Source organism: Colletes latitarsis, unplaced genomic scaffold (assembly GCF_051014445.1).
Source record: "Colletes latitarsis isolate SP2378_abdomen unplaced genomic scaffold, iyColLati1 scaffold0002, whole genome shotgun sequence".
Classification (NCBI taxonomy): Eukaryota; Metazoa; Arthropoda; class Insecta; order Hymenoptera; family Colletidae; genus Colletes; species Colletes latitarsis.
Window position 1 is genome coordinate 10,156,826 of NW_027488365.1, and position 15,533 is coordinate 10,172,358.

Here is a 15,533-nt window from a genome sequence, read left to right on the forward strand (position 1 = left end):
TAAACCTGATCTTGATAAATATTTGAGAGGATAACGCATGTTAGGTTTGGGTTAAGTCTAGGATTTGCCTTCATCAGGCTCATACTTTCGCATATTTCTCATACTTGATGGCTAGATCCTGGGCTGTTTCTGGATTGTATCACGTAGTAATGTGGTACCACGCTGAAACAGTCAATTAAACCTGGTTTCGATCAATATTTTAGAGGATAACGCAAGTTAGGTCTGGCATAGGTCTGGGATTCGCCCTCATCAGTCTCATACTTTCGCGTTTTTCACATACTTGTTGACCTGATCGATGGTTTTTTCTGCTTTGGATCACGTAGTAAGGTGGTACCGCATTGAAACAGTCCATTAAACCTGGTTTGAATCAATATTTTAGAGGATAACGCATGTTAGGTCTAGGTTAGCCCTGGGATCATCACTCATCAGACTCATATTTTCGCATTATTCACATACTTGTTGAACAGATCATGGGTTTTTTCTGGTTTGGGTCACGTAGTACTGTGATACCACACTGAAACAGTCGAGTAAACCTGGTTTGGATCAATATTTTAGAGGATAACGCATGTTAGGTCTAGTTTAGGTTTGGGATTTTCACTCATCAGGCTCATACTTTCGCATTCTTCACATACTTGTTGAACGGATCCTGGGTTTTTTCTGGTTTGGATCACGTAGTAATGTGGGTCCACACTGAAACAATCAATTAAACCTGGTCTTGATAAATATTTTAGAGGATAACGCATGTTAGGTCTGGGATAGGTCTGGGATTTGCCCTCATCAGACTCATACTTTCGCACACTTCACATACTCGTTGAACAGATTCTGGGTTTTTTCTGGTTTGGATCACGTAGTAATGTGGTACCACACTGAAACAGTCTATTAAACCTGGTTTCGATCAATATTTTAGAGGATAACGCATGTTAGGTCTAGGTTAGGCCTGGGATTTTCACTCATCAGGCTCATACTTTCGCATTCTTCACATACTTGTTGAACGGATCCTGGGTTTTTTCTGGTTTGGATCACGTAGTAGTGTGGTACCACACTGAAACATTCCATTAAACCTGGTTTGGATCAATATTTTAGAGGATAACGCATGTTAGGTCTGGGTTAGGTCCAGGATTTGCCCTCATCAGGCTCATTCTTTCGCATATTTCTCAAACTTGATTGCTAGATCCTGGGCTTTTTCTGGATTGCATCACGTAGTAATGTGGTACCACACTGAAACATTCAATTAAACCTGGTCTTGATAAATATTTTCGAGGGTAACGCATGTTAGGTCTGGGTTAGGTCTAGGATTTGCCCTCATCAGGCTCATACTTTCGCATATTTCTCATACTTCATGGCTAGATCCTTTGCTTTTTCTGGATTGTATCACGTAGTAATGAAGTACAACACTGAAACAGTCAATTAAACCTGGTTTCCATCAATATCTTAGAGGACAACGCAAGTTAGGTCTGGGATAGGTCTTGGACTTGCCCTCACCAGGCTCATACTTTCGCGTTTTTCACATACTTGTTGAACAGATCCTGGGTTTTTTCTGGTTTGGATCACGTAGTAGTGTGGTACCACACTGAAACAGTCCATTAAACCTGGTTTGGATCAATATTTTAGAGGATAACGCATGTTAGGTCTAGGTTAGGTTTGGGATTTTCACTCATCAGACTCATACTTTCGCATTCTTCACATACTTGTTGAACGGATCCTGGGTTTTTTCTGGTTTGGATCACGTAGTAATGTGGGTCCAGACTGAAACAATCAATTAAACCTGGTCTTGATAAATATTTTAGAGGATAACGCATGTTAGGTCTGGGATAGGTCTGGGATTTGCCCTCATCAGACTCATACTTTCGCACACTTCACATACTCGTTGAACAGATTCTGGGTTTTTTCTGGTTTGGATCACGTATTAATGTGGTACCACACTGAAACAGTCGATTAAACCTGGTTTCGATCAATATTTTAGAGGATAACGCATGTTAGGACTAGGTTAGGCCTGGGATTTTCACTCATCAGGCTCATACTTTCGCATTCTTCACATACTTGTTGAACGGATCCTGGGTTTTTTCTGGTTTGGATCACGTAGTAATGTAGGACCACACTGAAACAGTCAATTAAACCTCGTTTCGATCAATATTTTAGAGAATAATTCATGCTAGGTCTAGGTTAGGTCTGGGATTTGCTCTCATCAGGCTCATTCTTTCGCATATTTCTCATACTTGATGGCTAGATCCTGGGCTTTTTCTGGATTGCATCACGTAGTAATGAAGTACAACACTGAAACAGTCAATTAAACCTGGTTTCCATCAATATCTTAGAGGACAACGCAAGTTAGGTCTGGGATAGGTCTTGGATTTTCACTCATCAGACTCATACTTTCGCATTCCTCACATACTTGTTGAACTGATCCTGGGTTTTTTCTGGTTTGGATCACGTAGGAATGTGGTACCACACTGAAACAGTCGATTAAACTTGGTTTCGATCAATATTTTAGAGGATAACGCAAGTTAGGTCTGGGATAGGTCTGGGATTTGACCTCATCAGACTCATACTTTCGCACACTTCACATACCCGTTGAACAGATCCTGGGTTATTTTCTGGTTTGGATCACATAGTAATGTGGTACCACACTGAAACAGTCGATTAAACCAGGTTTCGATCAAAATTTTAGAGTATAACTCATGTTAGGTCTAGGTTAGGCCTGGGATTTTCATTTATCAGACTCATACTTTCGCATTCTTCACATACTTGTTGAACTGATCCTGGGTTTTTTCTGGTTTGGATCACGTAGGAATGTGGTACCACACTGAAACAGTCGATTAAACCTGGTTTCGATCAATATTTTAGATGATAACGCAAGTTATGTCTGGGATAGGTCTGGGATTTGCCCTCATCAGACTGATACTTTCGCATTCTTCACATACTTGTTGAACGGATCCTGGGTTTTTTCTGGTTTGGATCACGTAGTAATGTGGTACCACACTGAAACAGTCGATTAAACCTGGTTTCGATCAGTATTTTAGAGGATAACGCAAAATAAGTCTGGGATAGGTCTGGGATTTGACCTCATCAGACTCATACTTTCGCATATTTCTTTGCTTTTTCTGGATTGTATCACGTAGTAATGAAGTACAACACTGAAACAGTCAATTAAACCTGGTTTCCATCAATATCTTAGAGGACAACGCAAGTTAGGTCTGGGATAGGTCTTGGACTTGCCCTCACCAGGCTCATACTTTCGCGTTTTTCACATACTTGTTGAACAGATCCTGGGTTTTTTCTGGTTTGGATCACGTAGTAGTGTGGTACCACACTGAAACAGTCCATTAAACCTGGTTTGGATCAATATTTTAGAGGATAACGCATGTTAGGTCTAGGTTAGGTTTGGGATTTTCACTCATCAGACTCATACTTTCGCATTCTTCACATACTTGTTGAACGGATCCTGGGTTTTTTCTGGTTTGGATCACGTAGTAATGTGGTACCACACTGAAACAGTCGATTAAACCTGGTTTCGATCAGTATTTTAGAAGATAACGCAAGATAAGTCTGGGATAGGTCTGGGATTTGACCTCATCAGACTCATACTTTCGCGTTTTTCACATACTTGTTGAACGGATCCTGGGTTTTTTCTGGTTTGGATCACGTAGTAATGTGGTACCACACTGAAACAGTTGATTGAACCTGGTCTCGATCAATATTTTAGAGGATAACGCATGTTAGGTCTAGGTTAGCCCTGGGATTATCACTCATCAGACTCATACTTTCGCATTCTTCACATACTTGTTGACCGGATCCTGGGTTTTTTCTGGTTTGGTTCACGTAGTAAGGTGGTACCACACTGAAACATTCAATTAAACCTGATCTTGATAAATATTTGAGAGGATAGCGCATGTTAGGTTTGGGTTAAGTCTAGGATTTGCCCTCATCAGGCTCATACTTTCGCATATTTCTCATACTTAATGGCTAGATCCCGGGTTTTTTCTGGTTTGGATCACGTAGTAGTGTGGTACCACACTGAAACATTCCATTAAACCTGGTTTGGATCAGTATTTTATAGGATGACGCATGTTAGGTCTAGGTTAGGTCGGGGATTTTCACTCATCAGACTGATACTTTCGCATTCTACACATACTTGTTGAACGGATCCTGGGTTTTTTCTGGTTTGGATCACGTAGTAATGTGGTACCACACTGAAACAGTCGATTAAACCTGGTCTCGATTAGTATTTTAGAGGATAACGCAAGATAAGTCTGGGATAGGTCTGGGATTTGACCTCATCAGACTCATACTTTCGCGTTTTTCACATACTTGTTGAACTGATCCTGGGTTTTTTCTGGTTTGAATCACGTAGGAATGTGGTACCACACTGAAACAGTCGATTAAACTTGGTTTCGATCAATATCTTAGTGGATAACGCAAGTTAGGTCTGGGATAGGTCTGGGATTTGACCTCATCAGACTGATACTTTCGCATTCTACACATACTTGTTGAACGGATCCTGGGTTTTTTCTGGTTTGGATCACGTAGTAATGTGGTACCACACTGAAACAGTCGATTAAACCTGGTTTCGATTAGTATTTTAGAGGATAACGCAAGATAAGTCTGGGATAGGTCTGGGATTTGACCTCATCAGACTCATACTTTCGCGTTTTTCACATACTTGTTGAACAGATCCTGGGTTTTTTCTGGTTTGGATCACGTAGTAGTGTGGTACCACACTGAAACAGTCCATTAAACCTGGTTTGGATCAATATTTTAGAGGATAACGCATGTTAGGTCTAGGTTAGGTTTGGGATTTTCACTCATCAGACTCATACTTTCGCATTCTTCACATACTTGTTGAACGGATCCTGGGTTTTTTCTGGTTTGGATCACGTAGTAATGTGGTACCACACTGAAACAGTCGATTAAACCTGGTTTCGATCAGTATTTTAGAGGATAACGCAAGATAAGTCTGGGATAGGTCTGGGATTTGACCTCATCAGACTCATACTTTCGCGTTTTTCACATACTTGTTGAACAGATCCTGGGTTTTTTCTGGTTTGGATCACGTAGTAGTGTGGTACCACACTGAAACATTCCATTAAACCTGGTTTGGATCAATATTTTAGAGGATAACGCATGTTAGGTCTGGGTTAGGTCCAGGATTTGCCCTCATCAGGCTCATTCTTTCGCATATTTCTCAAACTTGATTGCTAGATCCTGGGCTTTTTCTGGATTGCATCACGTAGTAATGTGGTACCACACTGAAACATTCAATTAAACCTGGTCTTGATAAATATTTTCGAGGGTAACGCATGTTAGGTCTGGGTTAGGTCTAGGATTTGCCCTCATCAGGCTCATACTTTCGCATATTTCTCATACTTCATGGCTAGATCCTTTGCTTTTTCTGGATTGTATCACGTAGTAATGAAGTACAACACTGAAACAGTCAATTAAACCTGGTTTCCATCAATATCTTAGAGGACAACGCAAGTTAGGTCTGGGATAGGTCTTGGACTTGCCCTCACCAGGCTCATACTTTCGCGTTTTTCACATACTTGTTGAACAGATCCTGGGTTTTTTCTGGTTTGGATCACGTAGTAGTGTGGTACCACACTGAAACAGTCCATTAAACCTGGTTTGGATCAATATTTTAGAGGATAACGCATGTTAGGTCTAGGTTAGGTTTGGGATTTTCACTCATCAGACTCATACTTTCGCATTCTTCACATACTTGTTGAACGGATCCTGGGTTTTTTCTGGTTTGGATCACGTAGTAATGTGGGTCCAGACTGAAACAATCAATTAAACCTGGTCTTGATAAATATTTTAGAGGATAACGCATGTTAGGTCTGGGATAGGTCTGGGATTTGCCCTCATCAGACTCATACTTTCGCACACTTCACATACTCGTTGAACAGATTCTGGGTTTTTTCTGGTTTGGATCACGTATTAATGTGGTACCACACTGAAACAGTCGATTAAACCTGGTTTCGATCAATATTTTAGAGGATAACGCAAGTTAGGTCTGGCATAGGTCTGGGATTCGCCCTCATCAGTCTCATACTTTCGCGTTTTTCACATACTTGTTGACCTGATCGAGGGTTTTTTCTGCTTTGGATCACGTAGTAAAGTGGTACCACATTGAAACAGTCCATTAAACCTGGTTTGGATCAATATTTTAGAGGATAACGCATGTTAGGTCTAGGTTAGCCCAGGGATTATCACTCATCAGACTCATATTTTCGCATTCTTCACATACTTGTTGAACAGATCATGGGTTTTTTCTGGTTTGGGTCACGTAGTACTGTGATACCACACTGAAACAGTCGATTAAACCTGGTTTGGATCAATATTTTAGAGGATAACGCATGTTAGGTCTAGGTTAGGTTTGGGATTTTCACTCATCAGACTCATACTTTCGCACACTTCACATACCCGTTGAACAGATCCTGGGTTATTTTCTGGTTTGGATCACATAGTAATGTGGTACCACACTGAAACAGTCGATTAAACCAGGTTTCGATCAATATTTTAGAGTATAACTCATGTTAGGTCTAGGTTAGGCCTGGGATTAACATTTATCAGACTCATACCTTCGCATTCTTCACATACTTGTTGAACTGATCCTGGGTTTTTTCTGGTTTGGATCACGTAGGAATGTGGTACCACACTGAAACAGTCGATTAAACCTGGTTTCGATCAATATTTTAGATGATAACGCAAGTTATGTCTGGGATAGGTCTGGGATTTGCCCTCATCAGACTGATACTTTCGCATTCTTCACATACTTGTTGAACGGATCCTGGGTTTTTTCTGGTTTGGATCACGTAGTAATGTGGTACCACACTGAAACAGTCGATTAAACCTGGTTTCGATCAGTATTTTAGAGGATAACGCAAGATAAGTCTGGGATATGTCTGGGATTTGACCTCATCAGACTCATACTTTCGCGTTTTTCACATACTTGTTGAACGGATCCTGGGTTTTTTCTGGTTTGGATCACGTAGTAATGTGGTACCACACTGAAACAGTTGATTAAACCTGGTCTCGATCAATATTTTAGAGGATAACGCATGTTAGGTCTAGGTTAGCCCTGGGATTATCACTCATCAGACTCATACTTTCGCATTCTTCACATACTTGTTGACCGGATCCTGGGTTTTTTCTGGTTTGGTTCACGTAGTAATGTGGTACCACACTGAAACAGTCGATTAAACCTGGTTTCGATTAGTAGTTTAGAGGATAACGCAAGATAAGTCTGGGATAGGTCTGGGATTTGACCTCATCAGACTCATACTTTCGCGTTTTTCACATACTTGTTGAACAGATCCTGGGTTTTTTCTGCTTTGGATCACGTAGTAAAGTGGTACCACATTGATACAGTCCATTAAACCTGGTTTGGAACGATATTTTAGAGGATAACGCATGTTAGGTCTAGGTTAGCCCTGGGATTATCACTCATCAGACTCATATTTTCGCATTCTTCACATACTTGTTGAACGGATCCTGGGTTTTTTCTGGTTTGGATCACGTAGTAATGTAGGACCACACTGAAACAGTCAATTAAACCTGGTTTCGATCAATATTTTAGAGAATAATTCATGTTAGGTCTAGGTTAGCCCTGGGATTATCACTCATCAGACTCATACTTTCGCATTCGTCACATACTTGTTGAACGGATCCTGGGTTTTTTCTGGTTTGGTTCACGTAGTAATGTGGTACCACACTGAAACATTCAATTAAACCTGATCTTGATAAATATTTGAGAGGATAACGCATGTTAGGTTTGGGTTAAGTCTAGGATTTGCCTTCATCAGGCTCATACTTTCGCATATTTCTCATACTTGATGGCTAGATCCTGGGCTGTTTCTGGATTGTATCACGTAGTAATGTGGTACCACGCTGAAACAGTCAATTAAACCTGGTTTCGATCATTATTTTAGAGGATAACGCAAGTTAGGTCTGGCATAGGTCTGGGATTCGCCCTCATCAGTCTCATACTTTCGCGTTTTTCACATACTTGTTGACCTGATCGAGGGTTTTTTCTGCTTTGGATCACGTAGTAAAGTGGTACCGCATTGAAACAGTCCATTAAACCTGGTTTGGATCAATATTTTAGAGGATAACGCATGTTAGGTCTAGGTTAGCCCTGGGATCATCACTCATCAGACTCATATTTTCGCATTCTTCACATACTTGTTGAACAGATCATGGGTTTTTTCTGGTTTGGGTCACGTAGTACTGTGATACCACACTGAAACAGTCGAGTAAACCTGGTTTGGATCAATATTTTAGAGGATATCGCATGTTAGGTCTAGGTTAGGTTTGGGATTTTCACTCATCAGGCTCATACTTTCGCATTCTTCACATACTTGTTGAACGGATCCTGGGTTTTTTCTGGTTTGGATCACGTAGTAATGTGGGTCCACACTGAAACAATCAATTAAACCTGGTCTTGATAAATATTTTAGAGGATAACGCATGTTAGGTCTGGGATAGGTCTGGGATTTGCCCTCATCAGACTCATACTTTCGCACACTTCACATACTCGTTGAACAGATTCTGGGTTTTTTCTGGTTTGGATCACGTAGTAATGTGGTACCACACTGAAACAGTCTATTAAACCTGGTTTCGATCAATATTTTAGAGGATAACGCATGTTAGGTCTAGGTTAGGCCTGGGATTTTCACTCATCAGGCTCATACTTTCGCATTCTTCACATACTTGTTGAACGGATCCTGGGTTTTTTCTGGTTTGGATCACGTAGTAATGTAGGACCACACTGAAACAGTCAATTAAACCTGGTTTCGATCAATAGTTTAGAGAATAATTCATGCTAGGTCTAGGTTAGGTCTGGGATTTGCTCTCATCAGGCTCATTCTTTCGCATATTTCTCATACTTGATGGCTAGATCCTGGGCTTTTTCTGGATTGCATCACGTAGTAATGAAGTACAACACTGAAACAGTCAATTAAACCTGGTTTCCATCAATATCGTAGAGGACAACGCAAGTTAGGTCTGGGATAGGTCTGGGATTTTCACTCATCAGACTCATACTTTCGCATTCCTCACATACTTGTTGAACTGATCCTGGGTTTTTTCTGGTTTGAATCACGTAGGAATGTGGTACCACACTGAAACAGTCGATTAAACTTGGTTTCGATCAATATTTTAGTGGATAACGCAAGTTAGGTCTGGGATAGGTCTGGGATTTGACCTCATCAGACTGATACTTTCGCATTCTACACATACTTGTTGAACGGATCCTGGGTTTTTTCTGGTTTGGATCACGTAGTAATGTGGTACCACACTGAAACAGTCGATTAAACCTGGTTTCGATTAGTATTTTAGAGGATAACGCAAGATAAGTCTGGGATAGGTCTGGGATTTGACCTCATCAGACTCATACTTTCGCGTTTTTCACATACTTGTTGAACAGATCCTGGGTTTTTTCTGGTTTGGATCACGTAGTAGTGTGGTACCACACTGAAACATTCCATTAAACCTGGTTTGGATCAATATTTTAGAGGATAACGCATGTTAGGTCTGGGTTAGGTCCAGGATTTGCCCTCATCAGGCTCATTCTTTCGCATATTTCTCAAACTTGATTGCTAGATCCTGGGCTTTTTCTGGATTGCATCACGTAGTAATGTGGTACCACACTGAAACATTCAATTAAACCTGGTCTTGATAAATATTTTCGAGGGTAACGCATGTTAGGTCTGGGTTAGGTCTAGGATTTGCCCTCATCAGGCTCATACCTTCGCATATTTCTCATACTTCATGGCTAGATCCTGGGCTGTTTCTGGATTGTATCACGTAGTAATGTGGTACCACGCTGAAACAGTCAATTAAACCTGGTTTCGATCATTATTTTAGTGGATAACGCAAGTTAGGTCTGGGATAGGTCTGGGATTTGACCTCATCAGACTCATACTTTCGCATTCTTCACATACTTGTTGAACGGATCCTGGGTTTTTTCTGGTTTGGATCACGTAGTAATGTGGGTCCAGACTGAAACAATCAATTAAACCTGGTCTTGATAAATATTTTAGAGGATAACGCATGTTAGGTCTGGGATAGGTCTGGGATTTGCCCTCATCAGACTCATACTTTCGCACACTTCACATACTCGTTGAACAGATTCTGGGTTTTTTCTGGTTTGGATCACGTATTAATGTGGTACCACACTGAAACAGTCGATTAAACCTGGTTTCGATCAATATTTTAGAGGATAACGCAAGTTAGGTGTGGCATAGGTCTGGGATTCGCCCTCATCAGTCTCATACTTTCGCGTTTTTCACATACTTGTTGACCTGATCGAGGGTTTTTTCAGCTTTGGATCACGTAGTAAAGTGGTACCACATTGAAACAGTCCATTAAACCTGGTTTGGATCAATATTTTAGAGGATAACGCATGTTAGGTCTAGGTTAGCCCAGGGATTATCACTCATCAGACTCATATTTTCGCATTCTTCACATACTTGTTGAACAGATCATGGGTTTTTTCTGGTTTGGGTCACGTAGTACTGTGATACCACACTGAAACAGTCGATTAAACCTGGTTTGGATCAATATTTTAGAGGATAACGCATGTTAGGTCTAGGTTAGGTTTGGGATTTTCACTCATCAGACTCATACTTTCGCACACTTCACATACCCGTTGAACAGATCCTGGGTTATTTTCTGGTTTGGATCACATAGTAATGTGGTACCACACTGAAACAGTCGATTAAACCAGGTTTCGATCAATATTTTAGAGTATAACTCATGTTAGGTCTAGGTTAGGCCTGGGATTAACATTTATCAGACTCATACCTTCGCATTCTTCACATACTTGTTGAACTGATCCTGGGTTTTTTCTGGTTTGGATCACGTAGGAATGTGGTACCACACTGAAACAGTCGATTAAACCTGGTTTCGATCAATATTTTAGATGATAACGCAAGTTATGTCTGGGATAGGTCTGGGATTTGCCCTCATCAGACTGATACTTTCGCATTCTTCACATACTTGTTGAACGGATCCTGGGTTTTTTCTGGTTTGGATCACGTAGTAATGTGGTACCACACTGAAACAGTCGATTAAACCTGGTTTCGATCAGTATTTTAGAGGATAACGCAAGATAAGTCTGGGATATGTCTGGGATTTGACCTCATCAGACTCATACTTTCGCGTTTTTCACATACTTGTTGAACGGATCCTGGGTTTTTTCTGGTTTGGATCACGTAGTAATGTGGTACCACACTGAAACAGTTGATTAAACCTGGTCTCGATCAATATTTTAGTGGATAACGCATGTTAGGTCTAGGTTAGCCCTGGGATTATCACTCATCAGACTCATTCTTTCGCATTCTTCACATACTTGTTGACCGGATCCTGGGTTTTTTCTGGTTTGGTTCACGTAGTAATGTGGTACCACACTGAAACATTCAATTAAACCTGATCTTGATAAATATTTGAGAGGATAGCGCATGTTAGGTTTGGGTTAAGTCTAGGATTTGCCCTCATCAGGCTCATACTTTCGCATATTTCTCATACTTCATGGCTAGATCCCGGGTTTTTTCTGGTTTGGATCACGTAGTAGTGTGGTACCACACTGAAACATTCCATTAAACCTGGTTTGGATCAGTATTTTAGAGGATGACGCATGTTAGGTCTAGGTTAGGTCGGGGATTTTCACTCATCAGACTGATACTTTCGCATTCTACACATACTTGTTGAACGGATCCTGGGTTTTTTCTGGTTTGGATCACGTAGTAATGTGGTACCACACTGAAACAGTCGATTAAACCTGGTTTCGATTAGTGTTTTAGAGGATAACGCAAGATAAGTCTGGGATAGGTCTGGGATTTGACCTCATCAGACTCATACTTTCACGTTTTTCACATACTTGTTGAACAGATCCTGGGTTTTTTCTGCTTTGGATCACGTAGTAAAGTGGTACCACATTGATACAGTCCATTAAACCTGGTTTGGATCGATATTTTAGAGGATAACGCATGTTAGGTCTAGGTTAGCCCTGGGATTATCACTCATCAGACTCATATTTTCGCATTCTTCACATACTTGTTGAACGGATCCTGGGTTTTTTCTGGTTTGGATCACGTAGTAATGTAGGACCACACTGAAACAGTCAATTAAACCTGGTTTCGATCAATATTTTAGAGAATAATTCATGTTAGGTCTAGGTTAGCCCTGGGATTATCACTCATCAGACTCATACTTTCGCATTCGTCACATACTTGTTGAACGGATCCTGGGTTTTTTCTGGTTTGGTTCACGTAGTAATGTGGTACCACACTGAAACATTCAATTAAACCTGATCTTGATAAATATTTGAGAGGATAACGCATGTTAGGTTTGGGTTAAGTCTAGGATTTGCCTTCATCAGGCTCATACTTTCGCATATTTCTCATACTTGATGGCTAGATCCTGGGCTGTTTCTGGATTGTATCACGTAGTAATGTGGTACCACGCTGAAACAGTCAATTAAACCTGGTTTCGATCAATATTTTAGAGGATAACGCAAGTTAGGTCTGGCATAGGTCTGGGATTCGCCCTCATCAGTCTCATACTTTCGCGTTTTTCACATACTTGTTGACCTGATCGATGGTTTTTTCTGCTTTGGATCACGTAGTAAGGTGGTACCGCATTGAAACAGTCCATTAAACCTGGTTTGAATCAATATTTTAGAGGATAACGCATGTTAGGTCTAGGTTAGCCCTGGGATCATCACTCATCAGACTCATATTTTCGCATTCTTCACATACTTGTTGAACAGATCATGGGTTTTTTCTGGTTTGGGTCACGTAGTACTGTGATACCACACTGAAACAGTCGAGTAAACCTGGTTTGGATCAATATTTTAGAGGATAACGCATGTTAGGTCTAGTTTAGGTTTGGGATTTTCACTCATCAGGCTCATACTTTCGCATTCTTCACATACTTGTTGAACGGATCCTGGGTTTTTTCTGGTTTGGATCACGTAGTAATGTGGGTCCACACTGAAACAATCAATTAAACCTGGTCTTGATAAATATTTTAGAGGATAACGCATGTTAGGTCTGGGATAGGTCTGGGATTTGCCCTCATCAGACTCATACTTTCGCACACTTCACATACTCGTTGAACAGATTCTGGGTTTTTTCTGGTTTGGATCACGTAGTAATGTGGTACCACACTGAAACAGTCTATTAAACCTGGTTTCGATCAATATTTTAGAGGATAACGCATGTTAGGTCTAGGTTAGGCCTGGGATTTTCACTCATCAGGCTCATACTTTCGCATTCTTCACATACTTGTTGAACGGATCCTGGGTTTTTTCTGGTTTGGATCACGTAGTAGTGTGGTACCACACTGAAACATTCCATTAAACCTGGTTTGGATCAATATTTTAGAGGATAACGCATGTTAGGTCTGGGTTAGGTCCAGGATTTGCCCTCATCAGGCTCATTCTTTCGCATATTTCTCAAACTTGATTGCTAGATCCTGGGCTTTTTCTGGATTGCATCACGTAGTAATGTGGTACCACACTGAAACATTCAATTAAACCTGGTCTTGATAAATATTTTCGAGGGTAACGCATGTTAGGTCTGGGTTAGGTCTAGGATTTGCCCTCATCAGGCTCATACTTTCGCATATTTCTCATACTTCATGGCTAGATCCTTTGCTTTTTCTGGATTGTATCACGTAGTAATGAAGTACAACACTGAAACAGTCAATTAAACCTGGTTTCCATCAATATCTTAGAGGACAACGCAAGTTAGGTCTGGGATAGGTCTTGGACTTGCCCTCACCAGGCTCATACTTTCGCGTTTTTCACATACTTGTTGAACAGATCCTGGGTTTTTTCTGGTTTGGATCACGTAGTAGTGTGGTACCACACTGAAACAGTCCATTAAACCTGGTTTGGATCAATATTTTAGAGGATAACGCATGTTAGGTCTAGGTTAGGTTTGGGATTTTCACTCATCAGACTCATACTTTCGCATTCTTCACATACTTGTTGAACGGATCCTGGGTTTTTTCTGGTTTGGATCACGTAGTAATGTGGGTCCAGACTGAAACAATCAATTAAACCTGGTCTTGATAAATATTTTAGAGGATAACGCATGTTAGGTCTGGGATAGGTCTGGGATTTGCCCTCATCAGACTCATACTTTCGCACACTTCACATACTCGTTGAACAGATTCTGGGTTTTTTCTGGTTTGGATCACGTATTAATGTGGTACCACACTGAAACAGTCGATTAAACCTGGTTTCGATCAATATTTTAGAGGATAACGCATGTTAGGACTAGGTTAGGCCTGGGATTTTCACTCATCAGGCTCATACTTTCGCATTCTTCACATACTTGTTGAACGGATCCTGGGTTTTTTCTGGTTTGGATCACGTAGTAATGTAGGACCACACTGAAACAGTCAATTAAACCTCGTTTCGATCAATATTTTAGAGAATAATTCATGCTAGGTCTAGGTTAGGTCTGGGATTTGCTCTCATCAGGCTCATTCTTTCGCATATTTCTCATACTTGATGGCTAGATCCTGGGCTTTTTCTGGATTGCATCACGTAGTAATGAAGTACAACACTGAAACAGTCAATTAAACCTGGTTTCCATCAATATCTTAGAGGACAACGCAAGTTAGGTCTGGGATAGGTCTTGGATTTTCACTCATCAGACTCATACTTTCGCATTCCTCACATACTTGTTGAACTGATCCTGGGTTTTTTCTGGTTTGGATCACGTAGGAATGTGGTACCACACTGAAACAGTCGATTAAACTTGGTTTCGATCAATATTTTAGAGGATAACGCAAGTTAGGTCTGGGATAGGTCTGGGATTTGACCTCATCAGACTCATACTTTCGCACACTTCACATACCCGTTGAACAGATCCTGGGTTATTTTCTGGTTTGGATCACATAGTAATGTGGTACCACACTGAAACAGTCGATTAAACCAGGTTTCGATCAAAATTTTAGAGTATAACTCATGTTAGGTCTAGGTTAGGCCTGGGATTTTCATTTATCAGACTCATACTTTCGCATTCTTCACATACTTGTTGAACTGATCCTGGGTTTTTTCTGGTTTGGATCACGTAGGAATGTGGTACCACACTGAAACAGTCGATTAAACCTGGTTTCGATCAATATTTTAGATGATAACGCAAGTTATGTCTGGGATAGGTCTGGGATTTGCCCTCATCAGACTGATACTTTCGCATTCTTCACATACTTGTTGAACGGATCCTGGGTTTTTTCTGGTTTGGATCACGTAGTAATGTGGTACCACACTGAAACAGTCGATTAAACCTGGTTTCGATCAGTATTTTAGAGGATAACGCAAAATAAGTCTGGGATAGGTCTGGGATTTGACCTCATCAGACTCATACTTTCGCATATTTCTTTGCTTTTTCTGGATTGTATCACGTAGTAATGAAGTACAACACTGAAACAGTCAATTAAACCTGGTTTCCATCAATATCTTAGAGGACAACGCAAGTTAGGTCTGGGATAGGTCTTGGACTTGCCCTCACCAGGCTCAT